We start from the raw sequence: 26,628 nt of genomic DNA on the forward strand, positions 1-26,628 counted from the left end.
CGGAAGCCAGAACTAACATAACTTCCCTCCCAATGTCATTCTGGCTTGCAGGCAGGAGAAACAAAAGCCATTTTCCTTTTTTAGTGCAAAGAGGTAAAATATTGAAGCTTTGAAATAACTAATTACCCTCCCTTTGAGCTATCCCAAGGACGGTTTCAAAGACAATGACGGGGGATTGCTGCTAACTCCATATATTTATAGCTAACAAGAAGGAAAGCAGTGAGGCTTTGAACGGGAGCCTGCCAGAAAGTGTCACGTCCCTGCCACCTTGTGACAAGGCGCTACAACTGCAAAACCCCAAAACCCCTCAACCTTGGAGCTTCAGGTTGGACCTGGCTCTCCTCCAGGATGCCCAGAGGGGAGCGAGAGCAGCGGTCCTCACTGGAGCACGGGTACCGGTTGTCAGTCGTCAGCTCTGCTTTTCCTCCTAGACAGAGCTCTGCAGAGGTTTGGCTGTTTAAGAGGGGGGAAAAATAGGTTAGCCAAGTTTTTCTTTTTCCCTTTTTTTTTTTTTTCCTCTCCCAGACTTATCTGATGTTTTTGCCTGCTTTGCCTCTTCCTGACTTCCTTGTCCTAAGAAAACAGCTGCCTTTGGCCTTTTGAGGGGAACTTTTATGTAATGCTTGAAAAAACAACAGAAAAAGTGAGCGCCTTCTTTTTAAAGCCTCAGCCAAGGAGCCATGTTATCGCAGCTTCTCCATCCCCACCGCATGCAGAGCTGTGGCACCGAGCCAGCGCTGCTCCTCCTCCATTTCATCCCCAAATCCGCCTGGAGAAGCGAGGTTAACTCTGGTTTCCCATTGTTCTGGCTTTCCTGCAGAGGCTGCCTCAGAACCATCAGCCCTCTGATGGAAAAGGCCTTCCTGCCTCGCAGGCCGTGGCACGGCTTGCAAGCTGCCTGTGCTCCAGCTGGGGAGAGGTGGTTTATTCCCCTGTTCCAGCTGTCCCAGAGGAAATCCAGCTCTGCTGGGCTGGGAGAAAGCCACCGCTGTTATGTGCAGCTTGCATACAGTTTTTCCATGGTATTTAGGCACCTAAATCAGCTCACACTGAACCCGACAGATTTCTGCCTTTGATGCTATAAGGGGTGAGAGGTCACCTGTAGGACAGAGGTGCGATATCTCCTGGTTGCTTTCCAACAGCACTTGCATGCTACAAGATTTCAGTGCAGGGGAACAGTCACCAAAGGCATGCTGTTTAAGGCTGAGGGTGCCAGCAAAAGCCCCACTGACCTCCGCCAACCTCCTGTTGTCACCATTCAGCTCAAGAGAACGGCCCCCGCTGCTCCTTGGTGAGATCACTGGTGGCTCCACAGGGCGTTGACAAGGCCACCAGGAAAATAACCAAAGGGAGAAATTCTTACTGGCAAATTCTTATTTATGGAGGAAGAAATGCTGTGATGACAATATTGCTCTGGGTTAACTATGAAGCAATGAATATCAGGGAACCAAACATCAAAACTAAACAAATGATTTTGAACATCTTTTAAACTTTAAAAAAACAGCATCTAAAAATAGTATTAAGTAGTATTAAAAGTATTTTTATTAAGTAGTATTAAAAATATCTTTTATGCTGATGCAGAAATAAAAGTTGCCAACAACGGGACCATGTCAGCTCTTCTTCACGGAGCAGGGCCACAGAAACCTACAGCAGAAATTTGATAGGATAAGTCACTCCACAGTGAGTGCAAACTTCCATATGAGTTGGCAAGTCAGCTCCTCTACATCACAAATCTAAATAGGACAAGGCAACCTCGGGCATCACAAATGGTGAGATAACAAGAGACACATTGAGGACATGCCTTGAGAATGTCACCAATACAACTTCCACATCAAGCAGTAGTATGGACGCAACCTTAAAAAGCATTACGCAAAACAACAGACAAGTTGTCCAAATCTTCTATCAAGGCAAATGAAAGCTTAAACTGAATAGGACAAGACCAAAATAATTAGCAGACCCTGCTGAATGCCCTATATATTTGAAGCTGAGGAAGGACAAAGGGCAAAGAGAAGGGGACTGGTCCCTCCAACTTACAGTGGGCAGATTCTGAGCAGAATTTTATTCCTACAGACCAGTGCATGTTTCCTACCTGATCAGGTTCAGATTCTGTGAGGACATTTTTGATACTTATTCTGGACATGGAAATTGAACCCTGAGAATAAACAGAGCCTAAGATTCCCAAAAAGAAGCATAAAAATTGAAATTCAGTAATGTAACATCCAAATAAATAAGCTGAATGTTTTAAGTGTAACCAAAGAATAAAAGCATGCTAGATTTTTTATTTAGCATGGTTTACAGCACTTGATTCATGGTTCCCTTGGACAAGCGCATTGTTTCAGGCAGTCAGTGGGTCTGGGATCAAATCTTAGCAGCTAACACTGACTTGCAACAGCTTACTGACCCATTGCAGATTGCTTTACACCCCCACGCTTCAATCACCTTGACTTGCAGCAGTGCAATCTAGAGGAAACGATAACCTGGAGGAACGTGGTGACTGCAGCTCTGTAAGTGAGCTGGGCCAGCACCGTCAGGCTGGAAAGTAGGATTTTGCTGGAGTGGGGTTGTTGTATTTTTGGAGGAACAAAATATGATTGCGTTTTCTTTTCCATCCTCTTCTTTTAGATGTCTTTTGTAGAGAATCAAGTTCTTACCATGGGTTCAAAGGTTACATCTCTTCAGAGGTCATCTTGAGGCAGCCAAACCAATTAGTCAGTGGTAGGAGTAGAGATGGGCAGACGTGGTGGAAATAGTGCATGAAGAAGCTCCTGTCCCTCCTGACAGGAATGAAAGGATATCAAGCAATAAGAATGGCATGCTTAAAGTGCAGACATAATGAATATGTCTTGGGAATTTTTTTATTTAGTTATGTGGTCTCTGAGCAGTTTGCTTGATGAAACAACTAAATCTTGGTAAGTGGAAATGATATTTGATTGCACACCTAAACCCTTGCTTATAGGTCTACTGCTGTTGCTTATGCACAAGAACAATTAGATTTGCTGTAATGAGATCAAAATGCCAGGTGCAGTTTATGTATACATCACAGAAGTCTAGTTGGATAAATCAGTGCAGACAACAGTGCAGGGGAAAGAACCATTCCTTCTGAAGTGCATCCAGGATTAATTTGCTCTAGTAGATCTGTACCACCTGATATCTTTGTAGTAACAACCTGATGTATCAAAGCAGGCACACAATTAGCTTTAAGAACATTTTTAGAGTGTCCATTCAAATTCAGCTAACACGGCAGCACCAAGATTTAAATGAGGAGTGCTTACCAGTGGTACAGTGAGCTCCCAAGGGACTTTCTAACAGAAGCTGACAGACCACTTTCCACTTAAAATAGTTAAGTAACTCCATGCTAGGCATACTGTTGAAAGCCTCCTTTAACCTTTAACCAGAAGAAACAGGTCTGCTTGGAGAGACGATGTTTGAAAGCCTGTCAGAACCCATTTGAACACCTTGTTATCCCAGCACAAAGTAGGAGACTGAAAACAGCAGCTGGGCTGATACTTCTAAGCTTTCCCTATGCATTTTAGCTATGTCAAGATAGGCATCAGAGGAGAAATACGTATGCCCTGAAGATGTAGTTCAGGATGTGGATGGGTAATTGATTAAAATAGTCCTCACATGGAGGGTAAAACAGGTCACAGGCACTTCTGAACTGAGCAGCAAGTACCTCTTCATTAGCTTTCTTGGCAGGATCAAATAACAAGTGTTGATGCAGCGTTTAATATCTACAAGAAAAGTAGCAGTAAAAGAAAAAAGCAATGGGATCAAAAGAAGGGCACGGCACAGAGAGGTTGTGAAGTCTGCTATTTTATGAGGAGCCCTACAAGTCACAGTAGATGCCTGGGATCTGCGGATGTTTGAAATAAGTGGATCAGCATAATTGAAGATGCTTAGCTCTGCCAGCGAAGCTGAGCACACAGGTTAATAGAGGATGTTTAGGTAATAGCTTTGTAGAAGATACAAGTCGTCGTTGTCCCCAGGCTGAGCCAACTAGAAGCCAACTAACATAATACTGTCTCACGTCTGGGCTAACATGCCTTGCCTTTAAACCTCCTCCACCTGGTAAAGTGGCAGCTACAATTTACTGTGATACCTGAAAGAGCCCATAGCACCTCTGGCCAGGAGCTTAAATATCCCTTGTTCTGGTATGCAAAGGCACGTTGCAGGGTGGTTTATAGGCAGTATGTAAGTGGAGCTTAGAGACATAGCAGTCACGGGGTCCTGATATTCTCAGCTTTGGCGTGGGTGGATTCACACCCCATTGACTTCTACTCTGAGTACAAGATTTTAAAACCCTGTCAACAGCAAAGACATTTTCTAAAACCTTTGTGCCATTGTTAGCACTAGCTCAGATTCTTGGAATCCTGCAAGCTGGAGGTAATCAGCCATCAGCAACGGATTTAACACCGTGGGAATTACGCCTTGTAGTTTAGACTGGGACCTGATAACGTGGTGTTAAGGATGTCTATGGCAACCAGCAACCTGTCTGTCTTAAGGCTGGTTGCAAGCATACGATTTTACCTGTCCCATACTTAGCCACAGAATGTTTAAGAAATAGAAATTATTTTTTTAAGACTCCTATTGCAAGTAAAAGGTACCCAAGGGAGGAGGTTGTATAAAATCTCACAGAAGCAGACTGCAGAAATACTTCTCCAGACATAGTTTAGAAAGAAATACATGAAAACAATGCAAAATAGAAATAAATTATAGATTTAATATACAGGGATGGATAGGGTTCTTAGGTCTCTTCCTCGTGTGAAGTTTCTGTGTGATCCTTGTGTGAACATATGCAGAATGGGCATTGCACAACTCTGTGAGCACAATACAGTAACAAGGGGAATGGAAGACTTGCAAGAGAGAATTTTCCTTTGGAGGGGTATTTTTTTGGTTTTTAAGTGGAAGATGTCTCAGGGAGGAGTGGTTTTGATCTTACCTTCAGCTTGGAGGAGGTGTTTTACTGTGCTGAGTGCAGTAAGAGCATGTGAAATAGCAAACTGCCCCCAGATCTGTGCAGTCCTTGCCCAGCCACAGCATGCTCAGCGTGCACCTACCCGGTGCAGATGCTGTATCATACAGGACCTGCAGGGAAAAGGCCTGTCTTACAAAGCACAAAAAGACACAAGTATTTCTTTAATAAGAACAGACACTCTCTTCATCATCAAATTTGAAAACAGGAGGATTTATCCAGCAGATGGCAACAGCAGACCAGCTTGGAGAGTAAGGACAGCATTTGCAGACTGCAAAAAGCTCTCTGCCGCAATGTGTGCAGTGCACTACACCTTCCTGAGGTGTGCTCCTTCCATTCCCTGTAACGTGCCCACTGAGTACCCCAGGCATAGTTCACTAGCGCAGAAAAAATCAGTGTTTCAGCTAACTGCAGTGCAAACACTAGAGCTCTTGGTTTTTCATCTAATTCTCCTTACGGGGCCTTAAAAAATAACTTCTGTGTTTTAAACAGTCTAAAATTATGGCTGTCCCTGAACAGGCACGATTTACCTATGTAAATCCTTTTGCAAAAGAAATAATACTAATAGTGCAAGGGGACATTAAATTTTGAACGCAAAAAGGAACCACAAAAAATACCGAGCATCTGACTGGTATTTTATCAAAAAGTAGCTCTTCCCTGCCACACATGGAAGCCAGATTCATGGTCTTAACTATTAACCACATTCTTCTCCTCACTTCTGAGCCATCTTAAACAGCTGCTCTTAGGAAGTGCTTGTTATTGCCTGGGAAAGGCGATTACCCTGGTGGAAACTGTAGACTCAGCTCTCGGCCTCTGGAGGAAAGAGCTTTGCTGTGGACCCCAGGTGTGGCAGATGCCGATATCCGTGGAAGGATCAGGGAGACTCCAGTGCCGAGCTCCACCTCACTCTGCCCAGGCACTGGGGAAAACGTGGGAGTTATATTTAGTCATCATCACCCCTGAGCCATTGTTTTTTAATCAAAATTATGAGAGTGCCATTGTTTTTAATAAATAGCAGCGTTGTTTTGTCACTTGCAAAGTATAATGTGAATGGACCTTGAGGAGACACGCCAAAAGAAAAATTTACAGCTGAAGGCTCCAGTCTTTCTCCAAAACTCAAGCACTGGTTAGCTTTCCCCTTAAGCTGAAGTACAGGCCAGATTCAGGCAGTGAAATTGTTCAGGTGTAATATGAAGCTTGGGGAGCACAGGAGAGGTTGTGAATGGCTGTGAATGTCAACTGATACCCCTTGGAAATTCAAAAAAAAAAAAAAAAAAGAATGGAAAGAATTAATTTGTAATGAATCCCTGCAGAGATCATACAAGGAATGAGTGGGGGAGGAATGCCCAAGAGCAGCAGCCAACACCATGCTTCAGTGGGACCTAAGCTGGCATTTTTGGCAACACGGCTGTACACAATTTACTTTTCACTGAAATCAGTGAGAGGTGGTCATCCCAAGGAAGGCAGCACATCAGCTGGGACTCAGGAGAAATGGCTGTAGGAAATGTCAAGCCCCTGCCTGGCATCCTGCAGGTTATTTATTGTCCCCATCCCTATCTCTGTTCTCAGGAAAAGAGTGATGTTCGTCATTGTTATTACCATGCTTACTAAATGCGAGAGCTGCTGCAATGCTCTGTCCCCTTTACTTTACTGATGCTCTCGGTTGTGTTGCAGGTGAATGTCACAGCTGTGTTTCACTTACCTAGGTATGTTCTATTCAGGGGATGACAATGCTATTTTAACTCTTTTCTGCTCTCACATACTTCTTCAACAACACACCTTCAAGAAAAAAAAATGTTATGTTAAAGAGCAAACTGCCTTCTGAGAGCTCTTAAGATCTTTTATCACTCATGCTAACACATTTAGTAAGTGAGTGTGTCATGAATTTTCTTTATGTTAACACTGTTTACAAATGATGGGAATAAATCCAAATGAAATGGAGAAAGTTTCCCTTTGTTCACATTTCAATGCAGGGGCAGAATTATCACCTTGGAAGGAACTTTCTTCTACCATTGGTGGATACCAAAAAAAAAAATCAAACAGAAATCCCTGCCACACCACAGTACACACAGCTACTGCTTTTAATTAGTTAGTTTGAAGGCTTTTCACTTGTTCTTTTGCTCTTCTAATGAGGAGGACTGTGAGGTGTCTTTGAACTAGCTACAGACTTGAAAGATTTAGTAAACAAGGATTCTTTATACCATTTCTGGTAAGAGCCTGTCCTGACAGATGCCTTCTTCCTCCTGAGGTTTGGACCATGGTTTGATCTTCTTTTTTTTTTTCCTTTAACCTCTGAAGCATTTCATAACATGATGGGCAAGAACCCAGAAGTAATTAGACTGATTTAGCGTTGGAAGTGTAGACACAAGCAGAGATTGTTGAAAATCATTGCTGTTCTCAAAGCTGACACTGCTGGGTCCCTTAGGTCTCAACCATTACAGCACATTTTTGAGAGGCCTTGGTGCATACAGACCTTGGTCCTGTTTAGAGTTTGCAGACTGGTTGCTGAGATATCCATACAAGCTGTGCTGTTTGCCACAACTCTCCTGGAGCAAACCAGCTTGTCCCTTTTGCTGTTTTGGTGTTGTGTACACAGAAACAGGGATAAAAAGAGAGGAGTACAGGTTACTATGATGGCAGGGTACAAAATGCCAGGGGTCACTCATGTACTGAAATCTATTCTTCAAAAGTTTCCATCAAAACATGCAAAAAGCTGAATACTTCCAAGTCTGGCAGTGATAGCCTGGCATGGTGCCCTGAGTCATGTCTTACATAGAGAGTTTATTTACTGTACAGTGCTGTTTATCCTACTTTTGCAGTTAATCACTAAAACTACCTTAAATCATAACAGCTAGGCCAGTATAACTGTGCTCGTTCTTGCTTAGGTCTGAGCAGGGACCTCTTGCTACTCCTCAGGCTCTGGAAACAACTGCGGCCTTCATGCTCTCCTGATGGCTACCTACCTGCAGCCCTCTTCACACCAACTGGATTACCTGTCAGGCTTTTTAGTGTGTGACGCACGGCAGCTGGGGACCTCCGAGAGGGACACTGAGATACTGTCACTTGCCTGAGAACAGGTTGAGTGGTACTGTATATCTGAGGGTGTGAGGTCATTAGCCCTGGAGGTTTGAAGGCCTTCTGTTTTCCTCCACCACACACTCATAGCCCGTTAGCCACCAGACAATTTACCTCATGATGAAGCAGGAGAGGACCATTTCCACAAATCAGGGGTTGGTCCAGTCTCTATCCAAGCAGTGAAGATGTGCTCATCTGGTGCTGGACTGATGCTGCTATCCTGGCCAGCAAAGGCCTGTGCACCTCCACCCATCAGCGCAGATGGTCTTTGATGCTGTACCAGCCTAGAGGAGATTTCAGAGAAACCTTTAGACTGCATCAGCATTGCCACTGAAGCCTATGCTCGAATCACCAATTTTGATGTTAACTACTCAAATTTTCTGCTAACTGTAATGGAGTCCAGCTTCTCCGCTCTTGTCTGAGGATGTGGATGTGCTACATCCATACAAACCCAAGGGAGGGACTCTGAGGGAGTCCCTGTGTTGACCAGAGGGGCCCAAAGGGTCTGATCCTGAATTTAGGGGCAGCTGTGCACCGTAGACCAGCCATGGCCAGGCCTGTGGGTCAAGTTGGTTGTGGAGTATAACATGCCCTCAGAGGCTGCGAATCCCTTCAGTTACCTGGTTCCCTGAGGTTTATTTTAAAGAAACATAGTTACAGTCGTTCCTGTTTGGAGTAAAGCTTCAGATGGCCAGTTGCCGGGAGCTTTAGCTGGTGCAGACTAGCAGTTTGCCAGGAAACTTTACAAGACAAAACATATATCCCAAGAGTCATTCTAAGTCATACAGAACTTCAAAGAAGTTCATATGAAAAGGCTGAAAGAAAACTAAAATGTACATGCTGATGGGCAGCAGCAAGGGACATGAAAGGTGAAGACTAATATTGAAATACCTATAAACTTCAGTTGTTTCTCAGCAATGTTGTACTTCCAATGGGACAAGGAAAGAGAGAAGCATGCAGCCACTTTGTCCAAGTCAAACCTATACAGAGTAATTAAACTTGCATTTATCAAGCCAGATAGCCAGCACAAAAATATTGACATCTCTTATTTCTCCACATATATCAGATAAAGGCTTTCTGGCTGTAACATTGACATTTTTGTGACTATTACCTCATTAGAGACTCACCTACACTAAAAGAAAGAAAAAAAAAGGCTGTTTTTAAGCACCAAACCCTCTTTAGTGCAGCCATTGTTTTACTGCTGTGTACAGGGGCATACTGGGAAGCTTATTTTCATTCAGAAAATCAAAAGAGCTTTACCAGTACAAGAGCCCTCTCCAACAACAGAACTGCAGCTGCCGTAACTTTAGCACCGGTGTAATTACAGAGGTCAGGAATCAGGTAACACCACTAACATAGCTTCTTTTTTTTTTTTTTTTTAAGTGCTAGATAAAGCAAAGATAAAGTTAAAGTTGCTGAGGTTGATGCATTGGTTATTGTTTTTATTATTTGTGCTGTGCCCTTGCACCCTGTTCCAGGTGCTGTGTGAAGACAGAGCAAGCCATGATTTTGCCTGGAATTCATGAATATTCAGGTTTGGGCAGCTTTCAGCACCAAACTGAATCGGGACACAGTACATGTCAGTATAATTAGTTGGAATATACTGGTCTACCGAAGAACAATATTTTGAAAGATTTTAAATGTTTGGAGAAAGAGCTGTCAAAGTCTGCAATCCATTTCACTGTTCCCATCATGAGGTAATCTATCGCCAAACATTGGCTTCTAAAACAAAACCTGGCGTATTCAAAGTTTACCACATTATGTCTCCCAATCTGCTTTCTTAGCCTTTCTCTTTTTCAAATGTTGAGGCTGCATCGCATTTTCCCTACTATTCTGAGAAAACAGAACGCTTTGCCAATATGCTCCTTACTTTTGGTTATTTTTAAATCTCTGCAAAACTCACACTTTCTTCTGTAGCCAATGCCTATTGTTTATGGAAGCAGTTCCAATTTACTTTCTATAAGGAAAAAAAAAATTAATCTACTGCCTCGAAAGCACTGCAAGTATTTGCATTGTTCTCCAGCATTGTTTTGCTTATAAAAAGGAATTCTTTGGAACCACAGAGGCATTGAGTCTCCCTCGTTTGCTCACTCTTTTTCACCCCCCGCTCTCAAACAGTGGCTTTCAAGAAGTGACCTTTTTTTTCTTTGGAGGCCAACTTGTTATTTTGGGTTGTATTTCCCTGCCGATTGTTCTCATTTCCTCCGGCGCAGCCCTGCGGCGAGCCTGCTGTTGCTGCGCTCCTCAAAAACCCCGGCAGAAAGCACGGGTGCCCTCTGATTGCTGCGGGTAGCCATGGAAAGAACTGACCGTTGGCAGCATTTTGGATCCTCAAATGGATGGCCAAGAAAGTGTCAGTTGCTCACAGTAGTCACAAATTATAAGAATCTGGCAAATGCAGTCATTAGCCACCTTAAATGCACAGTATAAATCATACAGATGCTAAGAAATGCAAGTTCCTAGAACTGCTCCCAGTTCAGAAAACTTCATTCAAAAGTGTCACAGTAAGACCCTGATAAAAACCTGATCTCAACTTGCATGTCTGAACAGCTGATAAACTTTTCTGCAGGTTTACCTGATGGGGATAAATGCTCGCCACCAGATGCATGCTCTTCCTTTTAGCAAGATTTTCCATTAATATTACAAAACTTTTGGAAGAACACTCAGAATCAGTCCCTTTTCTCACAGTAACTCTGCAGGAGCTGAACGAGATTGCATTGCTATAAAATAACAAAGCAAAAGCACGAGACGTGTAGGCTCCAGTGCAAGCCTGGAAATTAATGAAAAACTCCAATATGCTGTTCAAACAAATATCTTCACTGCTCTAAATTGCTGAGAGCCAAGTCCAGCCTTTCTAGGACAGGTGAATTAGCCTTTTCTGAGAAAGCAATGTTAAGTTGCAAAATACCAATTTACTCCACTGTAGGAGCTCATGGCCTTAAATCCTGTGTGCTGTCACTGAGTCTGGCAATGAATTCTGTCAGAAAACAAACCAGCACATCTCAAATGCACCCAGCAGCAAAACATTTACATCTTGCTTATCCAAGGATTGCTGCAGGCCTAGGAGGCTGGAGCTCCCAGGAACCAGGCTTTATTTCAGAAGCAGTGTGTGCTGGTGTGTTTGTAATAAAACGTTCTCAGAAACGGCAGTTCACCAGGATTTTGAAAGCTACTCACTTCAGTCGGACTTGGAATGTAACCCAAATGTGAAAAGATGAGGTTTCTTGGTTTCTTGTGAACTTGAAACCCTGCTTTTCAGCCAAAGCCTGTCAAGACCCTGCTCTCAACTTGCATGTACAAGGCACAGAGATAATTAGTGGAGTCTTTTAAAGAGTCATTTCATTTTGAAGCAGTTTATATTTCACAGGGTTCAAACTGGGACAAAGTGCATTCTTTTGCCCAAAATATTTGTAAAAATTTTCACTTCTGTTCTTTTCTGCTAATCATTCCCATCTGCCACTGGCTGCAAGAAAAACCCCAATGTCCAAATTTTAAAATGTGCTTACATATTTTCATATCTAGTTTGTGATTTTGCAAGCTTCACAAAACTGACAGAGCAGGTAAAGAAAAAAAGGAAGCCAGTTCTAATGCAGCCTTTAATCACAGTGTACTTGCTTCGTGATGAGGTGTAGTAGGACACTGAGAACCCGTGTTAGCCAAGGTCTGAAGACAGTCTAGTAACAGCATAGGTAAAACTTTAAATAAAGTGGCAAAGAGAAAATGAACACCCCACCCCCCCACCCAAATCTTCTAACCTTGGCAAAAATCTACAGTATTCACAGTGTGAGACAGAAGGAAGGTGATGAAAAGGAGAAAAAACAACATCTGAAATTTCAAAATGTTTCCTAAAAATTGAAACGATGAAAATTTAAATTTAAGGAAAATATTTTGCACCGCTAAATACTTTTTATATAGAAGTCTATATTTTGCAAGATAAATGTTTAAGACACAAATGCTGGCCATCTGTAACTGCAGCAGTGAGCTAGGCAGCAAGATGGAAAAGGTGTTGTGGTAAATTGCCTTTTCTCCATCTCTTGAGTGCTGCATTTAGATGAGCTGGCCTGTGTCCCAGAAGCAGCAAAACTGTATTTGTGTTTTGAAAAATGCAAGGTGCTTGGCCTGAGAAAAATGGCTCCCCAGCAGCAAAACCATACAGTGTCTTGTGCCCCCCCTAGATGCTCCAGAACTACTTCAATAATATGCTTGTCATTGCATCCAGAGTGAAAAATTCTTCGTCTCTTTATTTCTGCTAGCAGAGGAATCACTTTCTGATCCTAAAAAGTAATTTAGGCTACAAATACAGGAGTACGCTAACTAGAAGTAAAAAGAGAAACAAAAATTTATAAATGGCTCTCATGCAATTATATGCATGCTATTTGTGTGCACTTGTGTATGTTTGAACACAAGGAAGTAAAAGCACACAAATATCTTCTACCTATAGAAAATTTGTGCAAGCTCTGTGACTCAGTTTCTGTACACCTATATATTCTGCTCTTCATTATAAGAAAAATGTACCTTTCTTATTTTAAAGCTATATTTTATGAAAACCATGAAAACATAAAAGCACCTGCCTCCCTTCACTCTAACATGAGACATCTCTCCTGAACCCATTTTATCTAGAAGTGTGTATACTCAGAATGTATGTAACACTGCTCATGTGAGACACTTATCCAAAAGCACTCCAAAGTTTATTCTAAACTATCTGAAAAAATACTAACTTCCTCCTTCAATCCCTCTTTTAACTAATTCTTAACACTTCTTCTCACCCTTTCATCGATCTCTCTCCCCAGCATAGTTCTATTCGTCTCATTAATGAGAAGCAGATTGATTTCTATCATTTCACCTTTGGTTGCCTTATTGATGCAGCAGCTGTCCAGAGGGAAGACGATCACCATTCGGAATCAGCGGCAGAGAAGCTCAGTTAGAGGACAGCAACGTACACTGTAGTATTTCATGCCCAGCTGCAGTCTGAGTTGCAAGGAAGGGAGGCTATGCTGATTTACACGAGCTGAGTTTCGTCTTAAGAGGATTTTTTGAGAGCTAAAGCTAAACTCTAAAACTTGGAGAGGGCTTCACAGAAACAGTATGTTTGGTCTTTAATTTGTTGCAAAATGAAAGACTGCCTTTTCAAAATTAGAGATTATCTCCCAAGTGATTGCATACCTTATATATATGGCAAAAGATTAGCACCTTCCATACATACCTTCTGTCCAGTGTTATTCTTATATGCCCAGTCACCTCTGCTGGTCCACTCTGAGACGTGAGCTGCAAGAAATGCAGCTTTTGAATTACAGGAAAAGTTAAGAAAGTGATTTGGAGGGCATGTCTTTTCAGCAGTTCAAACAGTTCAAACAGTTCTAATACCTTTATATACATATATATATATATATATATATATATTGCAGTCTTCAGTGTGTCTCTCTTTTCCCAGGAGTATAAAATAAAGGAAGAACAGCCAGTAATCACCCTGCCTTCCACCTTCCACATTAGTACAGCCTTGCTTGAAGAGATTATATATTTGATAAATTTTAGCTTGACTATCACTCTATATTTCCTCTTTTTCTCCACTTTGCGCTTACGATTTGTGACGTGCAAGTCTCAAAATATTAGAAGTTTGGCTCAGAAAAGCAACTGTATGCTGGAAGTTTACTTCTCAGTTTTAAGAGATTAGGGTCACTGCAACAAGCATATGAATTCCACACCTTGAATTCGTGGGATTTGAATGACCAAAGGCTTTGGCGTACTTCAGCAACAGGAACAGGTGACGACTGCCTCAGGTGCAATCAACACAGTTACGGTGCCCCAAAATTAAAGTAGCCAAGAGAATTAATTGATTTTTCAGTAGCAACAGTAGAAATAAGAGCTGAAGGCATCAGTGAGTGGATTGTTCGACTTGTGGAGCAGGACTCAAATGCTCTAGTCCCATGTAATGCCTCAAACGCTTTACCTTTTGGATGCTCTGGCCAGCCATGGGGAAGGGGGTAAAGATGAAGACTCTGAATGCTATAGGGATAGTGTTGGTATTGAATTGTAAATGTGTAAACTCCCTGAAGGGACTAGTAACTAGAAGGCATGTATATTGTCCTCTGGGCTGCAGAGTGCACTGTTAGCCTATCCTCCCTATGAGCCAGTGTTTTTCTATGCATGGAAACCTTAACTGTGATTCTTCATTGACATTTGGCACAAGTTTAAAATCAACTTTCCATAGAGATAGATCAATTCCAGAACTGGCTTTGACTGTATTCTCTCACTGAGAAAGCAGACAAAATGAAGATCAAAGTTTAATTCTGTAGCATGCTTTACAAATGAAAATACAATGCCTACCTGGGATGTAGCATCTCTCTTTTTAATTTGTCTATGGTATGCTTGTATGTAACTGTGACGAGTATATTCTTGCTTTGCTTCCAAATATAATAGCATCACGGAAAATAGTTTTGATGATGAAGAAAACAAACATATCTACTTTTCATATAGCATTCAACATTAGCCAACAATATGGCTACAGACAGCAGAAAGACCACCGGCATTTTGACAAAGCTTTGCTTTGTTCAACAGAATTCTCATCAGGAGCTCACGAAGGTTCCCGTGAGCTGTAAGCAGGAGATAAGCAGTTTACAAGAGCTTCAGCTTTATGGGGGCACACCAGCAGAAGCCCAGGACTTAGACAGTTTGGGGCAGAGGTTGTACAGACCTTACCAATGCTGGGCATGGGTGGCTAAAGTGGAAACCTAGAAACTAACAGGTACTTCATGCAAAGCAAGAAAGTTTTCCAGCGTAGACAAAATGGATGCTGAACTCTTTGGAAGATTTGGCCTATAAAAGGAGTTCAATAAAAAGTTGCTTCCTCCAATAGGTGGTATGAGGCTTAGTGGATGAATGTTTGTATAGCACTCAGACCCTGGTATGAAAAGGTGCTGTAAAAGTTCAAAGTATTATTGTTATGGCATACTTACTCAGCGAGGCAGTGAAATATCAAAGGCTTTCTTCTCCCAGCTGGCTCAGTCTTATCTTGAGGAACTGTTGGTGGGTGGTGATTGCTCTCAGGGACTGGTGATGACAGAGAAGCGAAGGCACTAACCTCGCTTGCAGAGCTGCTCTGGGCACCCTCCTGGATCAGCCATGGCCTCAGTTCCTCCTCAGTGCTTTTCAGCCCGCACACACCCTGTTCCCAGCAAAAAGCCTGAAATGAAAACAGAGAGAGCTCTGACACCTGGCTAATGGAGGCACTCAGGCAAGGGCTTTCACTTGTGACTGGTACATTGGGAAATAATTGATACAAATTGCCTCAGACACTCAAGGCTTCTGGTCCTCCTTCCCAGAGGCTATTTTTAGGCCCAATTAGGCAGATAAAATGACACGGGAATTAATTTTTGTACGTTCTAATGCTTGAGCTGTTGGATGTTTTTTTTTAAGGCTTCTACCTAGATATATGGTAAATGACTGAACTACAAAAAGCAGATAAAGAGATTTTTTTTTCTTCCTTTAATGAGAGATGTTCAAGCACTGAAAAGACTTGCTCACTGTAAAACCACTTATAGCTGATTGCAGGGGAATTTCCTCTCACCACCTTAAACTCAAAGCAAATAACAGAATATGAAATAACACATATTCTTGGCATCAGACTGCATGAGAGCTCCCCCAGGTCTGCTGCAATGCAAAGGCTAGCAACCCACCCATTAGAAGCAGATAAAATACAATTAACTAATTCATTATATAAATGTTTTGGGTGGGGAGATATGAATCGGCTTATCTTTATTATTGTTATCATTATTATTAGCTGCTGTTTGCTAAGGCTGAATTTTTCAAAGCCGTCTTTCACATTAAGAAGTCCAAATCCCCTTGCTAAATCCACCCTAAATTTGATGTTGATTGCTTTTGCAAGCTACCGGAGAACGAAAGCAGGGAGAGCAGTACAACCGGCTAGATAGCATTATTCATGGCAGTTATTACTAGAATTTATGGATAAGCCATTCCCATGCTATTTGAACGTAATTCATGCATTTGGACTAAAGGGAGATACATTAATGCTCCCCAGAAAACCCCCAACCTGTGTAATGTTTTCGAGGAGAAGGAGCTATTGTGACTGCAGCGGAAAATCAAAGCCTGACTGCCGGCCTCCGTGCTTACTGCACTGCCATGGCGGCCTCCAAAATCTCAAAGCTCCCCATTCCTCTAGAGCAGGTGAGCTGTGAAAGCACCGTCCGCATCCTGGCCTTCCAGCTCCGAGGGCAGCGGCCAGAAGGGTGAGATGTTGGCTGTTGCAAAGCCAACCAGAGTTTTGCCACTGCCTTCAATGGGGGCAGCATTTTATCTTTCTAGTACAAGCTGATGAAAAGCTCTGCCTCAACCGAATTCCTGTGGCTTAACATGTCAGCGCATGTTGGCTGCGCGGTGGTGACTGCTCGTGTGCATGTTCTCAGCCTGCAGGACATGCCAGGAGTGCCACTTGCTCTACCCCACAAGGAAAGAAATGTAGAGAGGTCATGATTTTGCATTTGCCATGCTCAGGGCTTATGGGAGCTGCTACTGATGCACAGTAGCTCGAGTGTGAGCCCTCCGTAACCTGTGTCTGACACTTGATAGTAACGAAGTGGCACACGTTTATGAGATGGGGAACTGATGGGCCCGGGCAAAAATGGGGTCATAGGCTGTGGGGAGCCCTGATACAGCTGAGCAGGAACATTACAGCCTGATACAGGGCCCTGACACAGGTACCCCAACCCTAGAGAAACAAGTGCTCCATTTTTTAATGTAAAGACACTGCCAGTTCGTAGCATTTCAAGTGGAAGTTAGCCATGAGCTCCCTGTGTTTTGATATCTTATGCTACAGGCCCAGCGTTTCACTGTCCATCTTCATGTTGAGTACATTAGTCTAAGGGAAGTACACTGCCATGTAAGCCAAGCTTTTAAGAGTCTGATACTTAGCAAAAACCTTTAAGTTCACAGGAATGAAAATCTTCTCACTTAGTAGTACTTTTTTTGTGGTACCACACACCGCTCCTCCCTTAGTTTCTTTGTGATGGCAGCACACGTATAACCTTCGGGTCCATGTTTCTTCACTTCATGTTTCTCTGTACCTCCTAAGCCTGTCTCAGTACTAGTGGAGTAATTAAGTTTTCCCAATAATGAACTACAAATCTGGGACACCAAAACCTCAAAATATCAGCAGGTGCTCAACATTAACTGCCTAAAACATTAAGTTGTTTTAGACAATCCATCGTGTAACCTTACCTCAACATAAAGTGTATTGAACTCTGCTTTGTGGTAAAGCTTACAATGCTACTTTTCCTCACCCCCTGATAATGCAAAGATCTTCTCTGAAAGAAGATTTTCTTCTCAAAGATCTCCTTGAAAGAAAAAACAGAAATATTTTGTAATAAGACATTTTTGAAGACTTGCAGGAAACAGCTGGTCTTCAGCAAGGACTCTACCAAGGTGATGAACTAGGAAGGAAAAGCTGAACTTCTAAAGCAGCAGAAAGGATGATCTCGGATGTACAGCTCTGGGGCAGATCCATCTTCCACCCCTCTCTTCTGTAACAGGGATAATGGATTTTACTAAAACCCCAGATCTCAGCATCTCTATAGCAATACATCACTGCAAGGTCATTGCCCGAACACTCAGCACCAAACCCATATGCCCTACCTCTGAGAAGTGACCTGAGATTGAGCGCAAGGACTGCTTGGCTGCACCCAGCCTCGGGTTTTGGTGCCTAGATTCAACACGAACAGCTGAATCCCATGGAGAAAATTCCTTTCCTGTCCGTAGTGTTTCAGGAAACCTTTGTAAGGAAGGACGACACAGAGGAGAAGAAAAAGGATAAACTGCTGTATACATCTAAAATGTTCAAAAATAAAGGTTTGTTGGTATCTGTAATAGCAATGTTCTGACAATATATTTACACATTCAAGCCTTCTTGACTTTTCAAATAGAAATTACTCCAAAAAAGCAAACATTTTGTTTCAGACTCATTTTTTAATGCCCATAAACATACCAGAGATGAAAGGTACCTGGCTGAATTTGGGTAAAAATAGATGGGATTTTGAAAAGCAGTAAGAAATGCCTGGGAAAAGTGATCTACATATGGTCTCAATCATGCCAATGGATAACCCCCATATTACCCTTTAAAAGGTCATCTGATAAACATCAACATTGGGCTTTTCTCACAAACCCAACACCTACAATTGCTTCAGGCTACTGTAATATGGCATGAGAAGTTAAATTAGAAGCATATATTTCGTAATAGCACCTCTGAGAGGGAGTCTTCAAAAGCCTGTGCCCCCATTAAAGGATTAGAAGACCAGCATACATATCAGCAACTATACTCCATCCAAAAAAGAAACAGAACAGGAGACAGAAATCAGCATTTTGTTCTGATTAGCTGCTTTGATTGATGTACATTTCTTTATTACTTTTATTTATTTTTTTTCCTTCTCCTAACTGCTGCAAACATACCATTGGGGAACACTATAAAAATACCACAGTGAAGTACCACTTTCAAACTTTCCCCTATCTCTTGTGGGTCCAGTGATGATCTTTCCAGAATACATGTTGGTAAGGCACAGCAAATAAAGAAATCTCCAAGGAGCTGATAGTCTGGGGTCCAATTGTTTTCAGGAGCGCACAGAATACAAGATAGAGACTTAGAAATAAAACAATTCAAGAATAAGAATGGGGTCATTAAATATTTCTGGAAATATGATAATTCTGTATGAAACAATTGAAAAGATTAAAAAAGAAGCAAGGATAATTAGAGTCAGTACTTTACATAAGCACTACTATTTAATTTCAGTATATTCCCTCCTGGAAGCAAATACATCCAGTTTTCCTGAGAGCTAATATTTTGAGGTTATCTGCCCCAAAGGCAGACAAGAAATAGGTTGGATTGTCCAATAAGGATGAAGGCAAAGGGCACATCCTAAGGATTAATGACTGGCTGAGAATTTGGAGGGCTTAAGGTGAAAGAAATTCTCTGTACCAGGGTCACTGATGAGGTTAGGATATTTTTAAACTGGGGAGGAAACCCCTAACAACTGTTTTTGTACTTGTTCTGTTCTTGTGCCTGATTATAGTGGGACAAATTCAGTGAGCCTCCCCTTTCATCTACATACAGGGCTAGCACTTGTAGGCTTTAAGAGTGGCTAGGTGGAAATGGGAATTTGCTGCCATTTTGATAGCGTCCTGTAACTAGTCAGAAAATTGTCTGCATACTGTTTTTTTATGGATTGTCCTATTTATTTCATTCCCACCTCATCTTCTCAGCTCACACATCAGGAGACTTCATTTCCCTTGCAAAATGTCCTCTGACTCTTGCCTAAGAAGAGAGGCTCAGGCTGTGCCCCTTCTCTTTCAGATTTCACTCCCACCATGGAGGATCTGTTGTGAGGGGCACAGATTTAATTCCCAAGTCTGTTCAAGGCAAGCAGGGCATGACGAAAGGGGCCTTGCTCTTTCACAGACACAGTAGCTCTGAACTCCTAAATTATCTGGCTCTAACGTCCTAAGTAACCCTGATGGGTTTTCTCCCTATTGGCCTTAGACGGGTAGAGTACTTCAATTAAATTTTCTTTCCCAGCTCCTACTGAAGAGGAAGCATTTCTGAACCCATTTCTCCCAGTGTCGGTGTATTTAGCAGGTCCTGCCCCCACTGACTCCTATCTCAAGAGTGTACAAGCAGGAGTGGGCTGCTGCAGCAGGAATCCAGAAGCTGAAGCTGTCAAACTGAGTCTTAATAGATACCAAAGGAGCTAAGAAAAGAATGGGTGTTTGTTGTATTTCTGGCAGGGATGATTGCTGAAAAGCCTAGGGAGAAGGATCCCGAGACACCTCAGCTCCCAAGTTCCGATGGATATATTTCTGGTTGATCAATCTCTATGTCTTTGCGGCCGAACTGACTTCCCACTTCAGGCTTTTGACAGCTGGACAAAGCAGGGTTTGAGCCGTGCCTTGCTCTAAGTAAGTGTGGAGAGATGTTTTCAGTCTGACCTTGCCAAATCAGTCCCTGGCTTGGGGCGTTTGCTGAAATCCAGGAAAGATTTTCCCACTGAATTCCAAGTGGGAAAACCTAACTCTATCCACAGCGATTTGATGGAGTATTGAAGTGACAAGCGTTTCGGGAGATATCAATCTGCCTTATGATCTGCAGAGCCTCTAGCTTCGTAAAGCAGAATATACATACACATGTTGATTTGGTGGTGGTGGTGGAGCTAGTTAAAAGCCGATTATAAAGTATAATTTTTGCAGAGACAGAAGGATTATTTTTAACCACACTGTGGCTGTGTACATGATTAACCTTCTATCTTAAAGAGATAAGATTTGGCATGAGCAAATGTGGGCTTTGGCTTTTTGTTCTTAAGTTCACATATTTTGTTAAAGTACATCAGATAATGAGATGTAAAAACATACATACAGATATAAGAGAACAGCAAAATAGCGTAAAAGCAATGAACAGAATGTAAATGCATAATTGGTGATAAAAAAGCAAACCTTGCATTTTAATATCTTCATGCCTTCCTCTCCCACCCCATTCATTTACTCTTGCTCTTAAGATGATTTAAAAAATTCAAATTGATAGCAAAATTGACATTCAGGATATTACCCTGGATCCCCATGCTGTGTTGCAGTGGTTCCCCTTCCTCCCTTGCTGCCCTGCTCTGTTTCTTCCCCTCTAGTCAGACTCGTCACTGGGCTTTACAAGATCGCTTTTGAGACATGGGGCTGTTTTATTTCATATATTGCTTTAGGCATTTTTACTATCATCAGTGTAGTCCTGAGAAAATACTTTGTATGAGTCGAGTATGTCACATGTTTATCTTAACTGCACTAGCTGGTACTTCTTAGAGACAATACTGAGCTTTTTAACGTCCTGCAGAGTGTTTCTGCTCTGTTTGAATTGTCATCTCCTCCATGATGTCTCTCACTGACAGTGAGATGCTCAGGTCTCTACCAAGCGGACCAACTTCTGCCAGAGCTGGACAGGTGCAGCATGGAGAGCTTGGACAATGCACTTGCTTGCTCCTGAACCCTCTTTTCACCTGGCAATAGCTAACATTTGTGACTAAAGTGGGGCAGTGGGCGAGCAGCCACACACCTCCCTGTAACCCCGCACTGCTCCGTACCAGCCAGCCCCGCGCCTCTGCCTGCTGGTAGCCGTCAGGCAGGCGCGACTGCAAAGGTGAGCCTGGAACGAGCAACAGAAAAACAAGGCGGCTAACATTGCATTTAAAGAACTTAAAATGTGTAAATAAGTTATGGTATTTACATACTGACAGACTGCTCAGCTGGAAATGGATAAAAACCCTATTAATTTTTAAACGTAGAACTGATTTTATCAGATTAATGCCCCCCTTACACTGAATGCGAGTTTGGTCCCCTAGCTAAATCCTCAGCTTGTATGTACTGAAATTTCTTCACCTAAGCCCATCAAGCCCTTCTGCTTTGCACCCAGGGAAGCCGTGACCCCTGATTTCAACAGCTACACTGTGTGTCAAAGGCCGGGAATCCTGGATTATCCCACAGAAGTCAGTTCCCAAACTCCCTCATGGCATATTAAACAACAACATGTTCAAACAAAACAGTGCAAGAGAAAAGCAAAACTAACTCTCGCTTGTTGAGCACACCCTTAAAATCACTTCTACCAGTTTCTGTGAGCAGCCTTTTCCAACACAAGCCCTCTTCGGATAACTAAGAAGAAAGTTTAAAAGCCAGAAATGTGGGCTCAGAAGATGCAGGTTCTGCACTGAGGGCTACCATTGACCTCCTGCACAACACTGGGCAAGTCCCTTCACATCTTCCTGCTAGCTTTTACAGCTGTAGAAAGGGAATAATGATACTGAGCTCCTTTGTGAGGTGCTTTGAGACCTACTGTAAGAAAAAGGCTGTTATACCCCCAAATACTTTTTTCTTGGAAAAACAACTGCAATGAAAGCACGTGAAATATGTCACAAAACCATTTAAAAGCTCTCTGCATTTCAGGTTGTGAAACATCAGTGAATTGGTAGCTCAACTCTTCCCGTTATCCCTCTTTTGTAATGATTTCTTTTTTTAAGATTACTTTTTGAAGTCAGTACAACTGAAAATGGGATTCCTAATTGTATCTCACTCATTTCTAGCTAGAAAGATTAATCACAAGAACCAGATGCTTCTTTCCATCCCTTGACAGACCGATTTTCTCACTGTGGTCAGAAAGGTTAATAAGATATATTAGAGGGAATAACCCAGCAATATCAGTTCTGTCTGAATGAGACAAGAAAAATTATCCCTCTGTTCTTTCTGGGCTTGATTCTTTTGCTTACTACTTTCAAATATTGAGCAGCTTGATCTCGAATCCACCAAACCACTACCTGGTGACTCCAGGCTTGGGAATGGGGCTGTTCAGAGCATCGCTGGATGGCTTTGCTTGGACATTAGGTGGGGGACAAGGTGAATTGTGTGAGGGATTCTCCACAGCCTTGAGTTGTTCCAATAAACATGCAGACCTTGACTGTTCATCACCAATTTATACATAATTTGGCTCTGCGGAGGGTGGTTTTCAGCATGCTTTTACATGTGGTTTGGCAGTGTTGAGTCTGTTTCACAGCTTGCTTTTACATGTGGTTTGGCTGCAGCAAGGCTGTTTTACTGTGAGTTTTTTTATGTGGAGCTTGGCTATGCTAATACTGGGGTCTGCATGTTTGGGATTTCACTACCCCTGTAGAAAGACAGTGCAGGTCATAAGGCTGAAGAACAACTTAGATCAAGCGAGAAGTAAAACAGCTTGGCGCTGTTCCCTACAACACCACAAGAAGATACTCAAACACTGTTACACCCCAGCTTCCTCCATCGTGACCAGAAAACTGCTGCCCCACGTCCTGATGTGAAGGCGTATGTTTTCTGTTTTGGGCATGGGGGATTAGATATAAATCCTTACCTCAATTTCAGTGGTGGGATCCAAGCGGCTTCCAGCTATGTCAGCTGTTATACCTTTGTGTGGGTTCAACGTACAGTAAATATTACAAACATATTACAAACAGAATGTGAACTATTAAGCCTTCTCTTCACCATCCCAAATCACCAAATATAGTTATCTACAGCCAATAATTTCTTTAGGCCTTTTCAGTTGCATAAATTTTAAAGTGACAAAACTCACATGAGAATTGCTGCTTTTCCCAGCTAGACTGTAACAGTCTTGCAGAAATCATTATCCCAACCCACGCAAAACATGCTGACAAACTGTAATGACTAACTCTGAAGCATAAACATGGAAGTATTATTTTGATGCAAAGATCTGTGCATGTACTTTGTATAACATTAACTCATTTTGGTGCTTTTGTCTGTAGGTTGACCATGCTATAGCCTTTGTCTCTAGGACGTTAATGAAGTTAATGCCTTTCAAAGCAGCAAAAACATTCACTAACTTTTCTTTCTGTCTCTTCTCACCCCTAGAACAGAGTTGTACACCACTGCTTTTCATTGCCTGTATCAAGATTCCCATCAACTGCAATTTTCTCCTGCTATGTACAAATGCAAGATGGAACAGAAACCTTTTATATTTCCCATCACAACTCCCAGTGCAGTTCTGATTTTGTTTTTCTTTCTTTTATATGCAGTAACTTAGATTTACATGTACACAGGTTTTATATCATTGTCTCATACCTTGTCTTTACTTTTCCCTGTCAGCTCTTGAAGGAAAGAAGATAAGAACGGAAAGGAAGGTAAAGGGGGAATTACAGTTAAATTCTCTTCCAAGAATTCACCTAAAGAGACAGATATCATTTCCAGATGCTATTGTAAGACTTAGCAACTTAACAGGGCACTAGGTGTCACTTAAAACTTTTAATCACTTGCCAGGGGCCGAGCTTGAAGAAAAAGACTAAGCAGAATATAGTAATAAAGTACAGTAAATGCTACTTGATGCACAAGTTGTATAGAAATAAACATGTTTAGCAGATGAATTAGAAAAAGCAGAACAAATTCTTTCACCTTGGCTCAGTTCTTGAAATGCTAATCTGAGTGAGTCACTGTAAGAAACAAATACTTTATCTGTGAAAACGTAAAGGAAACACTCCACCCATTGATGCTTTGATACAAAGAGAATACTTCATATTAGCAGTTTTTAAAAGGCTCATCTGTAAAAGCTCTTAATAACTTCTGCTCTTTGGTAAAAGTGTTCTGTATCGCATTAAATTGCTGTGATCTGGACAAGAGATGCATCTTTCAAAGAAGATGTGTGACTGAGTGGAGTCTTCTGGATGATGCTATATTTTACCTTTTGTGTTTTCTTTTGGCACAGCAAGCGTGCTAGTACCTCCCTTTCCTGAGCTCAGATTTGGTTTGCAGAATTTCCTCTTCCAGAACTGGGGAAGAGATGCTAAAAAAAAATATTCAGAGAAGGGTTTTTTCCTTTGTTAAGTTTTTTTTTTTTTTAATGTACATTAATTCTGAATTCCATGAAATACTTTTTTTTGGTTATCTGAAACTAAAAGAGACAAACCATAAATATTAAATAGGACCATTTTTTCCCAGTTAGCATGTATAGAATGTTTTGCAATTTTGATTCAGTTTTCATGAACAGATACAGTTCCATAAAAATGGACAATATTTCTTGAAATTATCACATGCCCTTATTAGAAGGGCATTAGATGCACTTCAGATTATTTTTCTTTACAACTTATTTTGTTCACTTCAGAACTTACTGTGCAATGAGCGAACACCGGAATTTAACAGCTTTAACCATCTCCCATTTATCTTCGTGGTTGCGCTGTAAACAGCCCAAATGAAGACACAGAGGTCATCACATGCACTCAAAAAACAAAGCAAGTTATGCTGGCAAGGGAACCTGCACAGTCTTCTCTTAAACCAAATTTCTGGTTAAGCCTCTGAAGATAACAGCCAAATTTCCTATGTTAAGAAATGGCACATGGCACCACTGGAAATAGAAAGCCCAAATATTAGTTGGGGGCTCAGACGACAAACTAATGCTTTACAAACCATCCCACTTGTTGGCTGAAATGAACCTGGGGTTTCTTTACTGGCATTACTCTATCTGGTTCATAACAGAGTTCAACATCTGCAGCGCAAGGATTTGTTTTCAAGTTAAGCTTATTTTTGCATATATTTAACCTGAAGTTTTACTGCCTCTCACCACCCCATGGCATTGGAGCTCTCAAGCCAGATCTGGAAGCTAGGAAGTTATAAGGTTTCAAAATTACTTTTGAAATTCTCTCCCAAAACTTAGAAGCTTAAAGCTCCCATATTCAGGTTCCTCCCCCAAAATAAGGAAATCCAGAAGCCTTTTTAGTTTGTGCATAGACAGAAGTTAAGATTTGCCCTTCACAAGCACAATTCCCATCTACACTTGCAGGAGAATGCTTGTTGTCACAAGTTTGTGACAGACTGAAGAGTTGCCAAAAGAGAGGCAAAGTTTCTTCAGCTTTGCATGTTATGTGACTTATGGTGCATTCCCTGTGCACTTTCAGAGATAAAGAAAATTGTGGATCCTTGTCCTCAAAGGCAATACAAGTTCAGCTATACTTATCAAACAACCCTATTTGTAGGCTTGCATGGGCAGAGGATGTTTTTAACTTCAAAGCCAGTAGGGTGTGATCTTACCCACAGCACGTCCTAAGTCAATATTTCTCTGTTACTAGTAGCACCAGACAGCAGGAGGATGCACTACGCACCGAGTAATGCTATATAAATGCCTCGCAGGTACACAGCATGAACAACTTTTCCCTGGGGAAAAAAAGGAAAAAAGTAGTGCTGAGCTTTGCTATTCCGAGGCTGGTTCCCATACATCCAGATGAGCTCTGCTGGAGTGGCAGACTTCATGACGCAGCCAGCTAGGGCTGCCTGAATTATTTCTTTAAGTTATTCCTTCTGCCACCCCACCCTATGCATTGTAGTATCACCTGTATACTCACATTGGCAGCCCCAGGGAAAATGTTAGCACGCATTGGCCAGCAACATTTCTGCTGAGGACAGATATAGGCAGGTATATAAAAAAGGCTCTGGCAGGTTATGCCCTGTATCTTCAGTGAGCAGACACTTCTGCAGAACTGCTTGAGCAGTACTGAAACAGAGGGAAGTTTCCAGATATCTCAATGGAAGGTAAGACGGAAGAAAGTAGAAACTTCTCCAAATACTTTATGGAGAATAATGTTATTTTCCTTTTACTAGTAATTCTCATTCTCCTCTTCCTTTTTTATTTTATTTCCTGAAACCAGACAAAAAGGCAGCCACTGAGTGACTCCTGAAAAAGAACCTCCCCATTTTGTGGCATCATGAAGGACCTTAGGCTGGTATCAGCGTTCTCCATCCCCTGCCTTGACTAGCAAAGGAGGCAGGGAAAGAGGGTACCACAAGCAACATCTCAAGAGAAAGAAAGGAAAAGAAGAGGTTGAAGAGAATTCCATATAGGAACATGGAGCATATAGCAGTCCTGTGAGAATGGATACCGTCAACCCCTCAGCAGTATATATGAGACTAATGCATTTTCCACCCACTGCTGCAATTTATAAAGGCTGCTGCTAGACGCACAGGCTAAGCTCGCTGCTACAGCATTTCTCCAGGCAGCCACCACTCTGCAAATAACAAATCTTATC

At 42.0% G+C, this 26,628-nt stretch overlaps 2 long non-coding RNA genes across 3 annotated transcripts in view; both read right to left on the bottom strand.

Annotated features, from left to right (window-relative positions):
- Positions 1-349: 349 nt before the first annotated feature.
- Positions 350-8,343, bottom strand: LOC121067784. Of its 2 annotated transcripts, XR_005818447.1 has the most exons (4): positions 8,162-8,343; positions 6,675-6,751; positions 4,940-5,085; positions 350-2,774 (listed from the first exon to the last, which is right to left on the bottom strand). It is a non-coding gene; the product is annotated as an uncharacterized LOC121067784 (long non-coding RNA). The 2 variants fall into 2 exon arrangements; XR_005818448.1 differs by lacking the exons at positions 6,675-6,751; positions 8,162-8,343 and adding an exon at positions 5,590-5,734 and having other exon boundaries at positions 1,572-2,774.
- A 530-nt stretch (positions 8,344-8,873) lies between these two features.
- LOC121067785 overlaps positions 8,874-26,628 on the bottom strand; it is a 29,301-nt gene continuing 11,546 nt past the window's right edge. Inside the window, exons 3-5 of the long non-coding RNA XR_005818449.1 lie at positions 15,001-15,227; positions 13,251-13,312; positions 8,874-9,027 (exon numbers count right to left, since the gene is read on the bottom strand). This is a non-coding gene — a long non-coding RNA (uncharacterized LOC121067785). The remainder of the gene's footprint in view (positions 9,028-13,250; positions 13,313-15,000; positions 15,228-26,628) is intronic.

The sequence above is a fragment of the Cygnus olor genome, chromosome 3 (assembly GCF_009769625.2).
Source record: "Cygnus olor isolate bCygOlo1 chromosome 3, bCygOlo1.pri.v2, whole genome shotgun sequence".
Classification (NCBI taxonomy): Eukaryota; Metazoa; Chordata; class Aves; order Anseriformes; family Anatidae; genus Cygnus; species Cygnus olor.